The sequence below is a fragment of the Sciurus vulgaris genome, assembly GCF_902686455.1.
Source record: "Sciurus vulgaris genome assembly, chromosome: 11".
In the NCBI taxonomy this organism is placed as follows: Eukaryota; Metazoa; Chordata; class Mammalia; order Rodentia; family Sciuridae; genus Sciurus; species Sciurus vulgaris.
Window position 1 is genome coordinate 13,065,020 of NC_136472.1, and position 18,079 is coordinate 13,083,098.

General features: G+C 50.4%; 1 pseudogene across 1 annotated transcript; it reads left to right on the forward strand.

The window, feature by feature from the left end:
- The first annotated feature begins 1,358 nt into the window (after positions 1-1,358).
- Positions 1,359-7,988, forward strand: LOC306639659 (pre-mRNA-processing factor 19-like; annotated as a pseudogene). The gene is made up of 12 exons (XR_013766796.1): positions 1,359-1,415; positions 1,890-2,012; positions 3,049-3,090; positions 3,211-3,285; positions 3,635-3,710; positions 3,873-3,982; positions 5,028-5,180; positions 5,409-5,478; positions 5,705-5,790; positions 6,065-6,236; positions 6,372-6,477; positions 7,835-7,988. The product of XR_013766796.1 is annotated as a pre-mRNA-processing factor 19-like (transcript).
- Positions 7,989-18,079: the final 10,091 nt, after the last annotated feature.

An 18,079-nucleotide genomic window follows, 5' to 3' on the forward strand; every position in this document is an offset into this window, starting at 1 on the left:
TCCCGGCCCCACCCAGGGACAAAGGGAGGGCACCAGGGGAGGCCGGGCCTCCCTGGACTGCACACACAAAGCTAAGGAGGCCCAGGCAGGAACAGGCCACTTAGCTCAATGGCCTGTAGAGTGACCCAGGGGAGTCCCAGTTGTGGCACCACACAGACCTTGCCAACTGCAGAGATGTTTCCAGAAGGCGGGAGAAGCAAATTTAACACAAAGGCAGCCCTGCTTCCCCTGCAGGCTACAAAGAACTCTGGAGACATGCAGTCAGCTGGGGAAGAGCTGTGTGCTGGGGCTGGACCACCCTGGCTCTGAAATCCAGTTTCTCTGCTCGCTGACTGAGCAGCTTTGCCAAGTTACCTAACCTCTCTGAGCCTCAGTTTTCTCCTCTGTGAGTGGAGGCAAGAACAGCGTCTTCCTCAGAGGGTGAGTGTGGAAGGAAAACTAGCTAACATAGTGTCAAGTGCGTAGCTGGGGCTGGCCCGGTGCCTAGCAACGTTAGCCTGGCCATCTGTAGTGTGTCCCATGGTGGGCCTCAAAAACACGCCCACTCCCAACCTGGGAACCCTGAACGGTGACATTATCTGGGGAAATAAGGGGGTGTGGACTCTACAGATATAAATGAGTAAAGGATCTCAAGATGACACCTCCTGGATGATCCGGGCAGGCCCCAAATCCAATGACAAGTGTCTCATGAGAAAAAGGGAGAAGGGGCAGCAGGGACTGGAGCTGCCAGGTGCTGGCAGGAGGCAGGATCCCCCCAAGAGCCTCTGGAGGCCGTCGGCCCCGCCGGCACCGACCTCAGACTGTGGGCGAGTGGGTCCAGCGCCTGCCGGGCCTGCCCTGCCTTCCTGTCTCCCTTCCCACCATGAAGACATCAGCCAGAGCCAGTGAAGAGTGGGCGGAGACCCGTTCCAGGCTGTGGGCAGCAACGGATCCAGACCGCACGGCCCTGAGGAACTGGGGACCTGTGGGGTCCTGCACGTGGAGTCCAGGGCGAGAGATTCCTGGGGTCCAGCAGGCCATCTGCTGGGACCCCTCCCCTCTGCAGGCCCTCTGCTTGGCTGGGGAGACAAGGAGATAAAATAGGAATGATCTCTGTTGCTCATCAAGAGGCGAGAGCAGGTGTGAAAAAGAGCCCGCCGAGGACAAGGGCAGGAGACGAAGTGACTAGAGACTTGGGAGAATGGAGTGAGAGGTAGGCTCCTTCCAAGAAAATCGGCAAAGGCTTCGCTGGTCAGGGTTCTGAAGGATGCATAGGAGTCATAGGAGTTCACCAAGAGGCCAAGGAAGGACTGATATTCCAGAGCAGGGAGCAAGCAGCAGAAGCGGGGTGCAGGCCCAGCCTGGTGTGCAGAGGGTGGATGGTGGTGGTGGTGGAGACAGTAGTGGAGATGGTGGAGGAGACAGACGTGGAGGCGGTAGAGGTGGTGTGGAGGTGGTGGAGGAGGTGGTGGAGATGGCAGAGGAGGATGGTGGTGGTGTGGAGGTGGTGGAGGAGATGGTGGTAGTGGTGGAGGGAATGGTGGAGGTGGTGGAGAAGGCAGTGGAGGAGATTGGTGGAGGTTGGTGGAGGTGGTGGAGGAGATGGTGGAGGTGGTGGTGGAGGTGGTGGAGGTGGTGGAGGAGAGGTGGAGGTGGAGGAGGCGGTGGAGGAGATGGTGGAGGTGGTGGAGGTGGTGGAGGAGATGGTGGAGGTGGTGGAGGAGGTGGTGGAGGAGATAGTGGAGGTGGTGAGGGTGGTGGAGGAGATGGGGGTAGGGTGGTGTAGGAGGGTGGAGGAGATGGTGGTAGTGGGTAGGAGGGGGGGGAGAGATGGTGGGTGGTGGAGGAGGTGGGGGAGGTGGTGGAGGTGGTGGACCCCAGCTGCTCATTGTACGTGGCAGCCCACTTAGCCTCCTTCTGCAGGTGTCGGTGCTCTGTGCCTCTCTCACCTTCACTCTTCCTCTCCTCAGGGTTCAGGTGAGCCCATGGATTTGGGCGAGCTGGTGGGAATGACCCCTGAGATTATCCAGAAGGTAAGTTGTGCTTTCTCTTGGTGGGGATGGTGATGGGCCCTCGCGTGGGAGTGGTGTGAGGTAGTGTGGCGTGGAGACTCTGAGCCCAGATTGCCTGGGCTTGTTTTTGTGCTGGAAATTGAACCCAGGGCACTTTACCATTGAGCTACTTGGTTGGTCCTTTTTAATTTTTATTTCGGGACAGGGGTTTCTCTGTTACTGAGGTTAGCCTTGAACTTGTAATCTTTCTGCCTCAGCTTCCAAGTTGCTAGAATTGCAGGTGTGCACCACCACACCTGGCTTCTCTGGGTTTGTATTCTGATGCCACTTATAAGCTTTATGACCCTAGTTGACTTAGCCAGTCTTTCTGTGTTTCATTTCCCTTCCAACCTGAGAATAATAGTACCTACTTTGGGACTTGTGGTAGGAAAGATTTAATTACTGATAAGTAATTTAATTTAGCTTCTGTCATTACTGGAGTTCTTTGTAGATATTAAACCACTTTGTGCTATGTTCCCTGCAGGCTGGCAGGGGGTGGGAGTGGGCAGTGAGGGAAACAGGACAGGAGTTATCTTTATAGATGAAGAACCTGAGGTTCAGATTCAGAGACACAGCTCGTAAGACATGCAGCTGGGCTCCTGATTCCAGTCCTGTGTGCTGTCGTACCCACAGAATCCTCGTGTGGGGGCTTGATAGTTGGTGTTTTTCCCAGTAGGTCGGCTTGTCAACATGTATCTGAGCTCATATCTTCATGGCATGGTCCTGATCTGGGAGCTGTTTAGCTGGTACATGTCCTTGTTCTGCCACTTATCACTTCTGTGACTTAGGCTAATGGCATCACTTCTCTGAGTCCCAGTTTCCACAGCTATTAAATACGGTCATCGACACCCACCTTATAAGGTTGGAGTGAAAGTAAAAGAGGTCATCGTGCTAGCCTTTACCATAAAACTGGCAGGTGGCTCTTTCTTGGTGATGCTTGTGATTAAAATTCAGCATGCCATTGTCCTGGGAAGGTCACTTGTCTCAAATTTATCTTATTTCCCTTTCTCTTCCCTAGCTGCAAGACAAGGCCACTGTGCTGACCACGGAGCGTAAGAAGGTGAGTCTTCTGGAGCCAGGAGAGGGAGTTGGCTGGATGTGAGGCCCTTGACTCCTTAGGGAATGGGGGTGTCCATGCTGCACTCATAGCTGCTTTTCTTGGGCTTTTTCATTTTCTCAGAGAGGAAAAACTGTGCCTGAGGAGCTGGTGAAACCGGAAGAGCTCAGCAAATACCGGCAGGTGGCTTCCCATGTGGTAAGTGAATCCTTCCAACTTGGAGATGACCCCACATCTGCTGTTTCTGGGGCAGGGTGGGCCCACATGGGGACCGGTGAGTGGCAGGCTGTTCAGGCCTCTGCCCCTGTGTCTCACTTGGCTGCTGAGTTGCCAGGGCTTTTCTTCTTGCCCAGATCTGGGTTTCCCAGTCATGCAGTGGAGGAAGTCTGCATCCAGGCAGAAGCCACGCCGAGTGGATGAGGGATCGGAGTTGCTCTTGATCCGCTGGCTGGGGAGGGTGACTGGAGATGGGGATGGGCGAGCTGGGTGGCTTTGTGGCTGCCTTGATTTGGCCATGACTGGGTTTGGTGCGGCTTTCTTTGCCAAGGGATTGCACAGTGCCAGTATTCCCGGGATTCTTGCCCTGGACCTCTGTCCCTCTGACACCAACAAGATCCTCACTGGTGAGTCTGGTCCTGGCCCGCCCCGCAGCCTGGAACTGGGAGCAGTGGTAGGGGAAGTCGCGTGCTCCTGGTCCTTTTCGTGGCTCTGGGAACAGAAGTACCTTCTTATACCAGGGGATCTGAATAGACCTGACTCACTTTTGGTCTTGGGGTCTTTTGCAGGTGGGGCAGATAAGAATGTTGTTGTTTTTGATAAGAGTTCTGAGCAAATCCTGGCCACCCTCAAAGGCCACACCAAGAAGGTCACCAGCGTGGTGTTTCACCCTTCCCAGGTAAGGGGTTCTTACAGTCATTCTTGGTCCCTTGTTCCTGAGCCGTTTTCAGTGGTTTAGGGCCCCAGAACTAATTCCTCACCCATACTGTTTCCTTGGAGGAGTTCTAATGTGGAGTGGGCATGGAGGGCTTCCGGAGCACGGGATTGTCCTCTGTGTAGGACCTGCTGAAGCAGTGGGCCTCAGGCCGTGGGCAGAAAGAAAGTGCAGTTTTACAAAGCATGTTCACTGAAGTATTTTATACTAGGAAAAGAAAAAGATCTTTCATAATACATTCTTAATACAAACTACAGAAAATAAGGCTCAAGACAATCTTGACTCAGAGGTATCAGGAAGACAGATCGGTTTCCATGGTGCTTGAGGTTGACTGGAAAGTAGTGTGGGTTCAAATAGTTGGGAACCTCTGGGTTAGAGGGTAAAGGTTGTTCACGAGATGGGATGAGTGGAAAACTTTTTATAAAACTAACCTAAATTCAAATTGAAAACAGTGTCCTGCATACGTAGTGTTAGTATGTGTGTCTTTTATGAAATTGTGTTGTTAAAAAATGGCACTTGTTTTTATCTTATGGCTTCTGATGTTCTAACTAAACCATATTAATTTGTTAAGAGAGAGCATGTAAGTTCTCCCTTTCTGGTCTTTTGGAGAATTAACTTGCCCCTGAAATCCAAAAGTGAGGGCTGCATTGGAACATGGCCTTTCCAGACCCAGAACCGTTAGCACCTGCTCCATCAGTGCAGTAGCCATTAGCTGCTTGTGGCAAAGTAAACAAATCCAGTTCCTCTGTTGCTCTAGCCACACTTTGATCCTGAAAGGGGTGGGAGATCACGCTCTGTTGCAGTTAGTCTCTTTACCACTAGGTGGTGATGCCTCCAAAAGGCCCGATGTTTGGCCATTTAATAGTATTTACAGTTGGCCTTCTGGAGCATCCTTGTTTGGATAGATGGTTCTAGGTGGGGCAGGGCCAAGAAGAGAAGCAGCTGTTGGGAGAATCTTGTCCATTTCTCTCCCTGTCTCTGACATTCTGCCGCTTGGCTTGCCTTTTAGGACCTGTGTTTTCTGCTTCCCCGGATGCCACCATCAGGATTTGGTCTGTCCCGAACACCTCTTGTACAGGTTGTTCGGGCCCATGAAAGTGCTGTGACGGGCCTCAGCCTCCATGCCACTGGTGACTATCTCCTGAGCTCCTCTGATGACCAGGTGCGGTCTTAGCCAGGGCCCTGAAGAGGCCTGCTGGTCCCTGAGCTTGAATGTCCTGGGTGGAGAGGGCATGCTAACTTCAACTGGTTCCCCAGGTCCCCGAGAATACATCCTTAGCCAGGAGGAGCTGGCTTTGCCAGTGCTTGCTGCACCAGGTTTCTCCTCCTGAAAGACCACCAAACCTGGGGACCCACTCTCTCATTGGCTCCTCTGCTCTCTTCTTTTCAGTACTGGGCCTTCTCTGACATCCAGACGGGGCGTGTGCTCACCAAGGTGACAGATGAGACCTCTGGCTGCTGTAAGTTGCCTCAGAGGCAGCGGGCTTTCTTGTGTGCTGTTTACCACTTATTCTTAAGGTTTATTTAGTCACTTGCTCATTTGTTCTAAAGTCAGTACTTCCCATAGCACCTGCCTGGTGCCATCCCTTACTATGTCAGCACATGTGAAATGTGGAGAATAGAAGCCTGACTTGCTGCTCTGTCTCCTCGAGTGTCCTCTGACCAGGTGCCTTCTCTTCTCTGTAGCTCTCACCTGTGCGCAGTTCCACCCCGATGGGCTCATTTTTGGAACAGGAACCATGGACTCTCAGATTAAGATCTGGGACTTGAAGGTAGGCATGGCAGGCCTCCATCTGGGGCACAGGTTTGGAGGGAGCTGATTAGGTGCTTAGGGCATCTGGCACTGTGAGTGTCCTGGGGGCAGGGGAATGATTGGCTCTGGGCTATGGCGTGATGCCTGTGGTATGTGAGCCAGACCCTCTGCATCCATCCGCTGTCTGTCTTTCCCTGAAGGACAGAGGATGTTTCAGAGGTAGAGTTTGGTGGCCCCGTTTTCTTCCTTTTGTGACCAGTGGGTGATATATCTTAATACACTCCCAACTGTAGGAGCGCACCAATGTGGCCAACTTCCCTGGCCACTCAGGGCCCCATCACCAGCATCGCCTTCTCTGAGAACGGGTACTACCTGGCCACGGCAGCCGACGACTCCTCTGTCAAGCTGTGGGACCTGCGCAAGCTGAAGAACTTCAAGACGTTGCAGCTTGACAACAACTTTGAGGTGTGCCCCCTCCCCAGTGTCTGGTTGATTCTCATCCTCTTCATTGTAATTATCAAATTAAGCTGCTCTGTTGGTCCCTGGTTGCCCTGTAGTTTACATTCCCTTTGTTTAACCTTTTTTTTCTGGTTCTGGCAGGTGAAGTCACTGATCTTTGACCAGAGCGGCACCTACCTGGCCCTTGGGGGCACAGATGTCCAGATCTACATCTGTAAACAATGGACAGAGATTCTTCACTTTACAGGTAGAGACTGGCCCTGGGGTATTGAGACCTTTTGGTGCCCAGGCCCAGAGGGAGGTTGGGAAGCCTCCCCAGGCTGGGAACCTCTGAGTTTGGCATGAATTTGCCGAGACAGCTTTGAATCACTACCTGAGGCAGGAGAGCATTATGACCAAGGAAAGGATTTGAGAGACTGACTTTAAGTGCCAAATCTGCCTCTCCCACTCCCAGCTGCATGGCTTTGGGCAAGTTACTTAATCTTGCTGAAGTGTTGGAAAAATTGGAATGATGATAAATACACCCAGTGGGACTGTTGAGATTTACGTAAGAATATACACAGATATAGGCTAGAGCAACGTCTGGCACATGGTAAGGATTTGCTGCTGCTGTTCAGTATTGTGTCTTAGTCCGTTGTGGGATTTGAGCAGCAAGTAAGAGAGCGCCTGTGTTTGCAATAGTGAATAGTCCAGTCGGGAGGCAGGGTAGAGTGAGTTCACACGTCCTTCTTAGTTGCAGTTCCAGAGCCAGAGCATACCAGAGTTTCTGACCTCCTCCTAGTCATGTGACCCTGGTCTGTGACTTTCCTTATAACTTTAGCTTATTCATTTTTAGAACGAGGATGTTGGCAGTGCTTTGCGGAGTGTGCCAACTGGTGACATAGAGGTGCCCGGTGTCACTTCAGTGCTGATCAAATGATGGCTGCCACTATCTTTTTGATGAAATTCTTGTCCTCATTAGCAGATAGTGGGCAGGAATTCAGGGTACTTCTTCCACACCTTGCCTTCTCCTGGGCCTGCTCAGTGTCCGTTGCAAAGGTCTTGAGGCCTGACTGTGACTCACTGGTTTCAATCCTACACTGGGCCCTGTGTTTTGATTTAGAGCTGTTAGGTAGAAAGCAGGCTGCGAGCATAAGGCAGGCATTTTGTGGAGAGCTGGTGGGCTCCAGGTGTGATCGTGTATCTAGGGATTCGTAACTCATTACCATGAAGGCAAATTCCTGCTAGATGTAGGGTTGATGGCTGTGAGTTACCTGAGCTGGAAGCAGACATACACCAGCAAACTGAGCACTGAGGTTTCCAACTGAACTGAGTTAGTTGCCCAGAAAGCTCAGGTGAGAAGGCGGCTGACCTTCCTTTATTCATCCCACCAACAAAAAATGGAGTGCCTGCCCTGTTAGGCTCTGAGGACGGTGCTGGAGGTGAGTGGTGGGTAGGTCAGCGCCACCTACCCTTGTGTGAAGTCGCTGCAGAGAGCAGACCAGCAGCACCATGCAGGGTGACGAGGACGGGTTGGAGTTGGGTTGGGAGTGTGTCTCTGGGGGCTGGTGTTTAGGTCTGAAGGAGGAAAAGCCTTCTCACAGCCGCCTCTTGTCTCTCCTCAGAACACAGTGGCCTGACCACAGGGGTGGCCTTTGGGCACCACGCCAAGTTCATCGCTTCAACTGGCATGGATAGGAGCCTCAAGTTCTACAGCCTGTAGGCCCTGTGCCTTCTCTTGGAAGCTGGGCCTCATCTCAGTAGTGGGGTAGAATTAGGGGTGGGAGGGTGGGGGCAACGCCTGGGGGGAGGGGGGCACCCCGGGGGGGCATTCACATCATTTCACTCTGGTCTGGGTGGTGGCCTGAGAGCCATGGCAGCATGGACCACCCTCACCCATGCGCCCGGCCCCACAGGAAGGGACAAGGGAGGAAGAGCTGTCGCCCTGTAAAGGTTCAGGGTTGCAGCCCAGGGCTTCTCCCCTAGAGGAGGTGGCTGTTCTCCCACTGTTTCAGTTTCTGTGAGACAGGGAGAGGCCGAGCCAAGGGCACTGTGAAGGGGATGGGCATGAGGGACCCACAGGTTTTTGTAAGCAGTGATCTAGTTTCATTAAAAAAAGAAAACAATAAACATAGCCACCTCCGTGTGTCTGTCTGTACCAGGAGCACACTCAGCTGGGAAGGTCAAGGGGAGGAAGGGAGCCCACGGCACTGGCTACCAGGAACTCCCTCCTTCCTTTCTTCTCTGCACTGTCTTCTTAACTGCACAGCAGAAATAAAAGCAAATCTAAGCCAGTTTTCAGGCCTTGACCTTGTTTCCAGGGCTTCCAGTCTCTGCATTTGCCTGGGCTTGGCTTCTCACAGCCTGGAGGGAGGGGAAGCATGGGGAAGGCTAGCCTTAGGCTGCGGTGAGCGGCTGAGCATCTCTGGAAGGGTTTTTTTAATCGCAGGTGATAGAAAACCTGTCCCCACTGGCTTGAGTGAGTAAAGAGATTTTACTGACTGGCAGTTGGAAAATTGAGGTAGAGCTGCTTCCGGAGGAGACAGCCAGTGAGTGGTAAAATAAAAAACAGATAAGAAGTGCACGGAGGGGGTTAACGTGGGTCCAGCGACTGCCTTAGATCTGGAGGTCGTGAGAGGCCACGGGAGGGTGATGCCAAGGCCTGAAGGACTGGGTGAATCGAGGATGAGGGAAGCAAGGATCTGAGGCTGGACAGGCGAGGTGTGCGGAGGAACAGGAAGGAGGCCACTGGTGGAGGGGAGTGGCTGAGGGGAGTGGCCACCTGGGGTGGTCCCTGGGAGAGGGCCATCCCGATGGAGTGCTGGGGCTGGAAGCTTGCTTGGAGTGGGGGAGAGGATGTGAGGGAGCCAGTGATGATGGACACAAGGATGTGCTGGGGGGAGCTAAGAAATGGGGTGTTGCCGGGAGGGCTGTGGGGTGAGGCACAGCAGTCCACACTGTTGCTGCATCACACCCTGAGCACGTTCCGCATGTCGCTTCTGTGGTCCAGGAGGTTTGAGCATGCCATGTCTACCTGGAGGGGCCAGAGTGCTTAGTAGATACTGAAAGCTCTGGAGAATTTTGGGAGTAAAGATATTTAATTTTTTTAACCAAATTTTCTTAAATATTTGACCAGCTAAGCCTTTATACCGTTTGGTCTGACCGCCTTCTCTCCATTCACAACCCTAACATTCAGGTTCTGAGAAACAAGTGTTGGAGCAGGATGGAGACGGAAGGGGCCAGGCCTTAGCCTGGGGACATCTGGAGCTAAGTTGGCCCCCAGCACTAGCATGGCACTAGAACCATTGAATGATTTCTGGAGTTATATATTAAAGTGCATTCTTAATATTTGTTTTAATTTCTAGGAAAAGTAAGGAGATTGTGGAGGACAGAGGTTCTTGGGTGATCCCTAGGTCGGGGGACACTACGTTCACCCTGAGATTGCATGAAGCCGGTGGCATGTCCATACATAGAGGGAGCCTAGATTATCTAAAGGACTGTAATCCTACCCCGTCCTAGAAGAGTGGGTTGTGCGCCCTCAGCCTGGCCTCAGAGCTCGATGTGGGTGTCACATCAACATTGTACCTCCTGTCTCAGGCGTCAGTCCACTCAAACAGAAGCTGCTCTCTGGACACTACACGCATACTCATCTTGAGGTGTTTTGTTTTGTGGTTCTAGGGGTGGAACCTAGGGCCTTGGGCATGCTAAGCAAGCACTTTACCACTGAGCTATGCCCCTGCCCCACATTTAATTTTAAAAATTTGTTCTAATCAGTTGTACATGACAGTGGGATATTTTTTGACATAGCATTCGTAAATGGAGTATACTTCCTCATTCTTCTGGTTGTTGATGTAGAGCCACACAGGTCGTGTAATCATATGTGCACATAGAATGATAATGTCTGACTCGTTCCCCACATTTAATTCTTGGAACAACCTTGGCTGCGCTGTGCTGGCCACCCTGAGTGATTTCTTCTTCCCAGCACACCACAGAGAGCTTCGAGCTTCCTTTGCAGTACGGGGTAGAAGGCGGCATACTCTGGAACCAGACTCGCTGGCTTTGAATACAGCTCTTGCATGGCTAGCTGCAGATTATCCTTGGGCAGATGACTTGTTTGGGTTTCTTTGTAAGAGGGGACATCGTAAGGACTGAGTGCTCAGAACAGGGACTGCACAGAATAAGTGCTCTGCTTTAAAATTGCTGCTGCTGCTGTATTATTTTTCTCCCTGGTGTCTTCCTTCCAAGATGGGTTAAATCCTCCAGGAAGCCTCTGGTGCCTGTTCCCACCCTGCCAGGCGAGCGACCTCTCTTTGAGGCCTTGGCTCAGCCTCCAGCATAACTCTGAACATGTTACCGTGAAGGTGTTTACGCATGTCCCTAAGCCAGGTTTTGGTCTTGAGGGCAGGCCGTGTATCCATTGTGCCATTCAAGTTCATGTCCCACTGCTGTTACTGGCAGATTGAGAGAATCAACCCTGGGGGCTCAGTCCAAGGCTGGCTGTCTGCTTCTTTGGTAGAAAAATGGGGTTTGGCACACTAGTAGCAGTTTCAACAGAATGGAATGGAGAACTGTCACCTCTGCCACAGCTGTTGGCTCAGCTGCCTTGGAGGTGGCTCTCAGTTGTGAGTTGTGGGTCCTAAAAGGCTCACCTTTTCTGAGCCCATAAGTCAAGTGAGCCATCACAAGCTCAGTGTTTTGTGTCCAAGCACAGTAAATTCCTAGGCATCAAAGGGAAGCATTAGGTGACATAGTCAATACTTCCTGTGTCCTATGGGCACTTACTTGAGTCTTTGGATGCTCAAACCCCATGTCTCAGCTATTGAAAACAAGGGGCATCTACATTGTTGTGCTTGAACTTGGAGCACTAACCAAGGAGGTCACCTGGGGGCAGTGTAGTTGCATCTGTCTCCCTAGCAACCTGGAACCAGGACCCAGCTCCTCTGTCCTCCAGGAGGACCCTGCCAGCAGGTGGTGTCAGCTCTATTCTGTAGATGAGAGAACACACGCAGAAGTGCCTTGGCCTAGGCCACCTGGTAAGTGGTGGAGCTGGGATTTTAAGACATCTGACTTCAGGGACATAGCTCGTAATCCCTCTATGGCTTTCTGGCAGTGTCGTGCTGGGGTTAAGTGTGGGCTCTGGAGTCAGAAGCCCAAGTTTGAACCCCAGCTCTGCAACTGATGTGTGTCTTTATGTCTCCGTTTCTGTATCTGAAAAAGGAGCTCATGGTGCCCACTTGATAGGATCAAGTTCAGGATCCAGTGCACTAACGTGTAGAGAGCACTCGCAGGCTTGGTAAACGTTGGTTACTCACCCTGTGCTGGCCCTCGCTGGTTGCCATCTGTAGTCTAAAGGTTGGGTCTGTCCGCCTTGTCCATTCATAACCCTAACATTCAGGCTCCGAGAACACAAAGTGGCTGGAACATAACCCAGACCAGGAGGCAGGGTGTACAGAAAACAACCATGACACTAGAGTCCTCATAGAGGTGCCGACGGGGGGCGGGGGGCAGCAGTGCAACTGGTTTGAAAACCAGGTAAATCTGGAGGGGAGTTGCCAGCAGCATTTTGGAAAATCAGAAGTTCACTAGGTGGACAAAGGACAGAGGAACAGAATAGGGGTGACTGGTGGAAGCCGAGGAGCTCACAGCCCATGCCCCGTGGTGCAGAGGAGGCTTGAGATAGCAGGCGTGCAAAGTTCAAGTCCTACCTGATGGTTTTCAAAATTTGGAACAAATCTTTAACCGACATGCCGAAAAAATTTTTCAATATCTAAAACATACGTGTACAGTTTAAAGAAGAGTAAACAGCCTACTATCCACCAGCCAGGTGAAGAAAGCATTGCAGTCCTCAGAGTGTTCCCTCAACGCATACCTCCCTCCCTCCCCGACGTGGAGAAAACCAGTATTCTGAAATTGGTGTTGCTAATTACTTTTTTGGGGTTATATTGTTTTTTGAACATTATATAAACAAAATTATTCAATCTGCTTTCTTTTACTTTACTTTCTCAATATTTTTTTGTTTTCCCCACGGTGCTGGGGATCAATCCCAGGGCCTCACACATGCTAGGCAAGTGCTCTGTCACTGAGCCACTGCCCAGTGTTGTTCTTGACTTACCTGTGTTGACACGTGTTCATTCACTGTTATACAAAAAAAGGCGGTGGCCTTCCAGAACACCAGGCTGCGGGGACAGCGTGCACTGGTGATAGGAGCAGGTTCTGCATAGCCCATTTGTTCCAGGACTGTGCTGGGAGGAGGGACTTGGCCAGTAGGCTGTGGAGCTTTTAGGCTGCATGGTCAGGAAGAACAGCTCCTACCCCTAGTGTGACCAGGCATCTAGGGTCCAAGTGTTGCTGTCGCAGTTATTTGTTGTGCCCCACCAAATTATATGGGGATTATATGGCATTGTGTTCATGGTTGGAGAAGCAGCAACCCTTCCTCTGATGTATTAGGGGGCTGGGGTCTAAGCCTTGCAATTGATCCATGCCTGAGGCAGTTGGCAATGGCCAGATTCTTTGGAACCCTTGTAAGAAACCAACTCTTTCTGGAAGGCAGACTGCAAGGGATAAACCTTGGACAAGATAAGTAAGGTTAACCTGTCAGGTCGGGATTTAAGCAGCTACATGGGAGGGAGCAAAACAACGAAGGCAGCGGGCAGCGCGCCAAAGAGTGACCAATCAAACGCGGACAGATAAACCCCACTGACCCTTATGTCCACCTATCACTCATCAGGACCCCGGCCTATTCCGGCCTATAAGGACCCTGGGCAGCCGGGGCCATGTGCGATTTTTTCTGGCTCTCCACCCTGACCTGTACCCCAGAGGGCTGGGAATTTCTCACGAGAGCCAAATTCCAATAAAGCTTTGCTTTGACTGCTTTTTGTCTGACTTTTGTTTGGCCACCAACCCTCACCCTCGAGCTTACATAACCCTTACCCATCCATTATAAAAATAAATCATAGGAATATGCCACAATGCATTTAGGTGTTGTAGATAATAGACCTGAGCATTTCTAGTTTAATTTTGTCTTTTTGATAAATGACAGTCTGTTTCTGAGCACAGACCTGCCTGGCTACATTCTGACTAACAGATCTGGTGCTGAGTGCTCCTGTCCATGGGCCCTCACCAACACTTAGCATTTCCTGACCTTTTACTTTTTGCCAGTCTGGGAGGTATATAGGAGTATCTTGAGGTTTACTTTTGACATCCATGATTACAGTTGAGGTTGAGTTTTTTCTTTTTCTTTCTTCCTTTCTTTCTTTTTTTTTCTTTCTTCAGTGCTAGGGTTGAACCAGGGGCTCTCTACCATTGAGCTACACCCCCAGCCCAAGGTTGAACATCTTTTCATCTACTTCTGGACTAACTGAATTTATATTCTGTGATAGGCCTATTTGTACCCTTTCCTATTTCTCTGTATTGTCTTTTTCTTACTGATTTGTAGCATTTAAAAAAAAAAAAACACGTGTTTTGAATGGCAGCCCATTGGTCAAGAATGTGTTGCAAATATCTCCCAGTTCATGCCTTGTCTTCTAACTCGATGATTTCTGATTGTGAGGTGTTCATTTGATTTGGAATTTTCCCAGAGAATGTTTTGAGTCTGGCTGAAATGACATCCTTTCAGATGGGATTTGCCTTGGCTTCTGCCTGAAGCTGGGGATTACTTTAATTATCACCCTGGGATTGCTTTAAATTAGTCAGTCCTTGAGGTCTTTTTTTCAGAGTGAACGTCTGAGGGTTCTTCCTTCCTCCTTTCCCTCTCAGTGTGTGAATTTGGACTGTACACACAGGAAAGGGGAACAGAAGTTCTAATTTGCATGGTGATTTTTTTTTTTTTTTCTAATTAATCAGCACTAAGATGGTGGTAGGTGAGATCCTTGTTGCCCCCTCTCTTCACTCTTGCAATGAGAACTGAACTCTCTGGAGTCCCAGCTTCCTCGGAAGCCTACATCTGAACTTCTCAGCCCTTGGCAGGCTTCAGACCTAATTTGCAGTCTCCTCTGCTCATCACACAGAAAGGTTAAGGTCTCCAGAATTCTGTAGAAATTTCCAAAATAGAAGCTGGTTTTACTTCCCAGAGTTCTTGCTTTTATTTTGTCCCGTCTGCATGCCTTTTTTTTTTTTTTTTCATGTTAGTTCAACAATGGTTTAAACACATTTTAAAATGTTTACAATCTGGCATTTTGGATGTCTACTTCCAAACATGGATCTAGTCGCCCTACTGCTGGAACAGAATTGGCTCTCTTGCAGAAATGCCTGGATGTGGGGCTGTGCTTCAAGAAGTTACATTTTACTGAAGTTCAATCAACAGGTTGTGAAGCATTCTCCCCCTTTAAGACAAAGCACCTTTGGTGACATTGATTTGATCTTAATGCATGGGGTATGTATGTGGGAGTCAGGTGAGGGAGGGGAAATGGGGGTCTAGTCTAGTCTCACTTTGCTGTGGCCCAAAAGGCAGGAAGAAAAATATCACGGCCATGAGCAGCTATGCTTCCTTCTGCAAGTCAGCAAAAGCAGTTTGCTGTCCTCCCTCAGATCTGACAGCTTGTCCCAAGGCCCAGGTGCATGCTCCCTCCAGGAGATGGTAACAGGGACGTGAACCAAGTTTTAAATTGGGTGAAATTCAGAGGAGTTTTTCCCCCAGTGCTAGGGGTTGAGCCCAGGGGTGCTCTACCACTGAGCTCCTCCCCAGCACTCTTCATTTTATAGTGAAACAGAGTCTGGCTGAGTTGCCCAGCTGATCTCCACCTTGCCGTCTTCCTGCCTTAAACTTCCATGTTGCTGGGATTACAGGTGGACCACTGCGCCCACCCAGATATCTAGGGCAGTCAAAGCTGATTGCTTCCCTCCAGCCAGAACACAGGGAGCCTAGTGCCACATAGGCTTCCTATGTCTGTCTGTAAATCCTGGTACAGATGTGTTGACAAAACCTATGCATAATTTAAATGCAATCACAATTTGCCTGTCAAAAAGCATGTACCTCCACACACTTGAAAGTAGGAAACAACTGCATTGTCACAGGGGTATCACAAAAAAAGCAAACAATACTTTCATGATTCGTTAGGTTAGGGGAAGATCTTTGCCATAGTCAAAGATACAAATATGAGGGGAAAAAAAATCACTGTTAGATAATCCTCTCAGCAGGATGAAAGGAAGAACCCCACAAAGAAAAGCCAGTGGGACTGGGGCCATGACTCAGTGGCAGAGTGTGTGCCTGGCAGATGCAAGGCCCTGGTTCAATCAATAGTACCAGAGGGAAAAGAGCAATGACCAGTCAGTGGGAACCTGATAAGAAGAAGATGTTCCCCCCTGATCTGTGAACATCCTTTACAGGCAAGGAAGGAAAGAGTGCTGGAGAGGAGATAAAAGACACGAGAGCAATTCGTGAGATACGGAGGCTATCAAGATGCTTAACTTCGTAACCAAAGCGCTCCATTTTAAGATAGCAATGCTCTTTGCCTTCTGCTGCTCATAGGTGAAGATTTAGAGAGATACTGGTCTGTGGGGGAGCAACCACCCACACAACCCCAGAGCCCAGCAGTCCTCAGGGTGTGTTTTGTGACCCAGCAGTTCTATTGATGAATTTCTTCCGAGAAAAAGTATATAAAGATTGTGAGCTTATCTAACTGCATTACCACTTTTATCCAACAGTAGGTTTGGTTTCTTTCACACCCAAGGAGATCCAATATACCATAGTTAAACCATAATTGAGGGAAAATATCTATTAAAAATGATAGGAAAATGCAGTCTGTAAAAAATAAAAAAAATTAAAAAATGATAGGAAGCCAGGCATGGTGGCACATGCATGTAATCCCAGCAGCTCAGGAGGCTGAGGCAGGAGGATTGAGAATTCAAAGCCAGCCTCAGCAACTTAGTGAGGCCCTAAGCAACTCAGTGAGATGCTGTCTCTAAATAAAATATAAAAAATGACTGAGGATGTGGCTCAGTGGTTAAGTGTCCTTGGGTTTAATCCCCAGTCTCCCTACCGCACCATCCCCAAAATGATTGGAAATGATGCAGGGTATTTACTCTTGCGTTTTTAAAAAGTTAAAAGACCACACTATGACTGCAGCCGGCACTGCAGAACAACGCTTTGCTGACACAGGACATCAGTGCCATTGCTCAGTCCAGCTTCCTGTGCTGATCAGAATTCCGTAGTGGGCCTGTGGGATGTGCAGGTGCTGCTGGCAGCAGAACCCTGGGCAGCTGGGTTCCTCCAGCCAACAAGCCAGAACCCTTACTTGTTCCACACCGACCCTGTGGAGTATGTCCTAGGCTCTCCTGTACCATCAGGAAGCTGGGCAGGGCTGGACTGGCCAGCGCTAGCCACAGCCAGGAAGACAGGCCCGAGAATGAAGTTACCCAACTTCCAAGGCCAGCATCCGTTTTCTGCTGTTCTGCTGACTCTGCCGGAAAAGCCCAAAGGCAGCAGTTTCCCGGACCTTCCTTCTCTCTTGGCATGCAAACTTGTTCTCATATAGGGGGTGGCGGTGAGGACCAGGAAGCATTAGTTTTGGGGCAGGAGGAAGAGAAGTTCCAGTTAGTAGCTAAGAGCACTCAGTAATGCTGGCTGTTATGTACTATTCTACGTGTTCTTAATAACTCGTTTTATCCAATATTCCTGTGGGTATAGGTATTGTCTCCATTTCACAGAAGAGAAAACAGAGAAGGTCAGTAACGCACTTCATATTACCCAGCTGGTAGGTGGCCTGACTTGGAATCCATATGCTTGACCATGACCCTGAAGATGAAAAAGATCAGGTAGGCAAGGAGCCAGCAGCGGGGCGGGGGCCTGGGTAGCACCAAGGCCACTGCCTGACTTGAGCCCTGGCGTTCCCTGTGCCAGCTCCTTGGCACATGCTTTACCAGAGTCCCCCATAGGCCCTTCAGGATCCTCTGCCAGATTCTTCTCCCTGTGCCCACATTGAACCCTCCCCTCACCCACTTCCCCTTTCCAGGTTGAATCTGCATGTCAGTCTCAAGAGGTCTTTGCTGCAAAGTGAGATGAAGGCCCTAGTTATGCACAGGGAAGTGGGTTGGGAGCATAGTCAGCATGGTGCTGACTACCTGCTGGCCATGTCCAGGTGGCAGGGCCACGAAGCTGCCGTTCAGCTGTGGACTAGTCCTGGGAGGCCAAGGGAGGGGGAAGAGAGGCCAGTGGTCAGCAACGTAGCCTGGCATCCCTCAGTGCCAGGCTGGTAGACACAGTGGGGATAGTGAAGTGTTTGTCCCAGGAGCTCTGGCATGGCCTTACCGGGGGGACAGCCACACCGGGGCTGAGGACGCCCACTCAGAACCCCTGTACTGAGGGTCCTTGACTAGTCCTTGTGGCCACAGTTCCTGCCTGGCTTTCCAGCCCCAGATCTGCCATTTTGACTCCCCCACCTTTAGATCCTCCTGTACCATTGCTTGTGCTGGTCCCTTTGAATGCTACCTTTCCTTGCAGAGTGGCAAAGCCCCTCAAATTCAGCCCGGGGAGAAGTATATACTAGGTGTTGTCGCGAGCTGGTTAACCATGGGGACCCCAAGAACCATGTCATGTCATTAGTTTCAGTTGTGTGAACACGACCAGTGTATGGCACACACCTAGACAGGGCAGGTCGACTGCTGCACGTGGCCACGATACTCTTGCAGCCTAGCAAACAGGAGGCACAAGGCTGCTGTGGCATAGCACGTGTGGCTTACAGTGCACCCTTTCGTAGGTAGAAGGCACAGACTCTAAAATAGTGGTAAGAGTGTAGTAAATACATAAGCCAGTAACGGCCGTTTAGGTGTAATATGTAATAATTATGCACGGTACTTTCTTGCACTGCAGAAAGTTTACACCAACCTCACTGAAAGCCCATGAGTAACCTGTCACATCGAGCTGTGACATTACG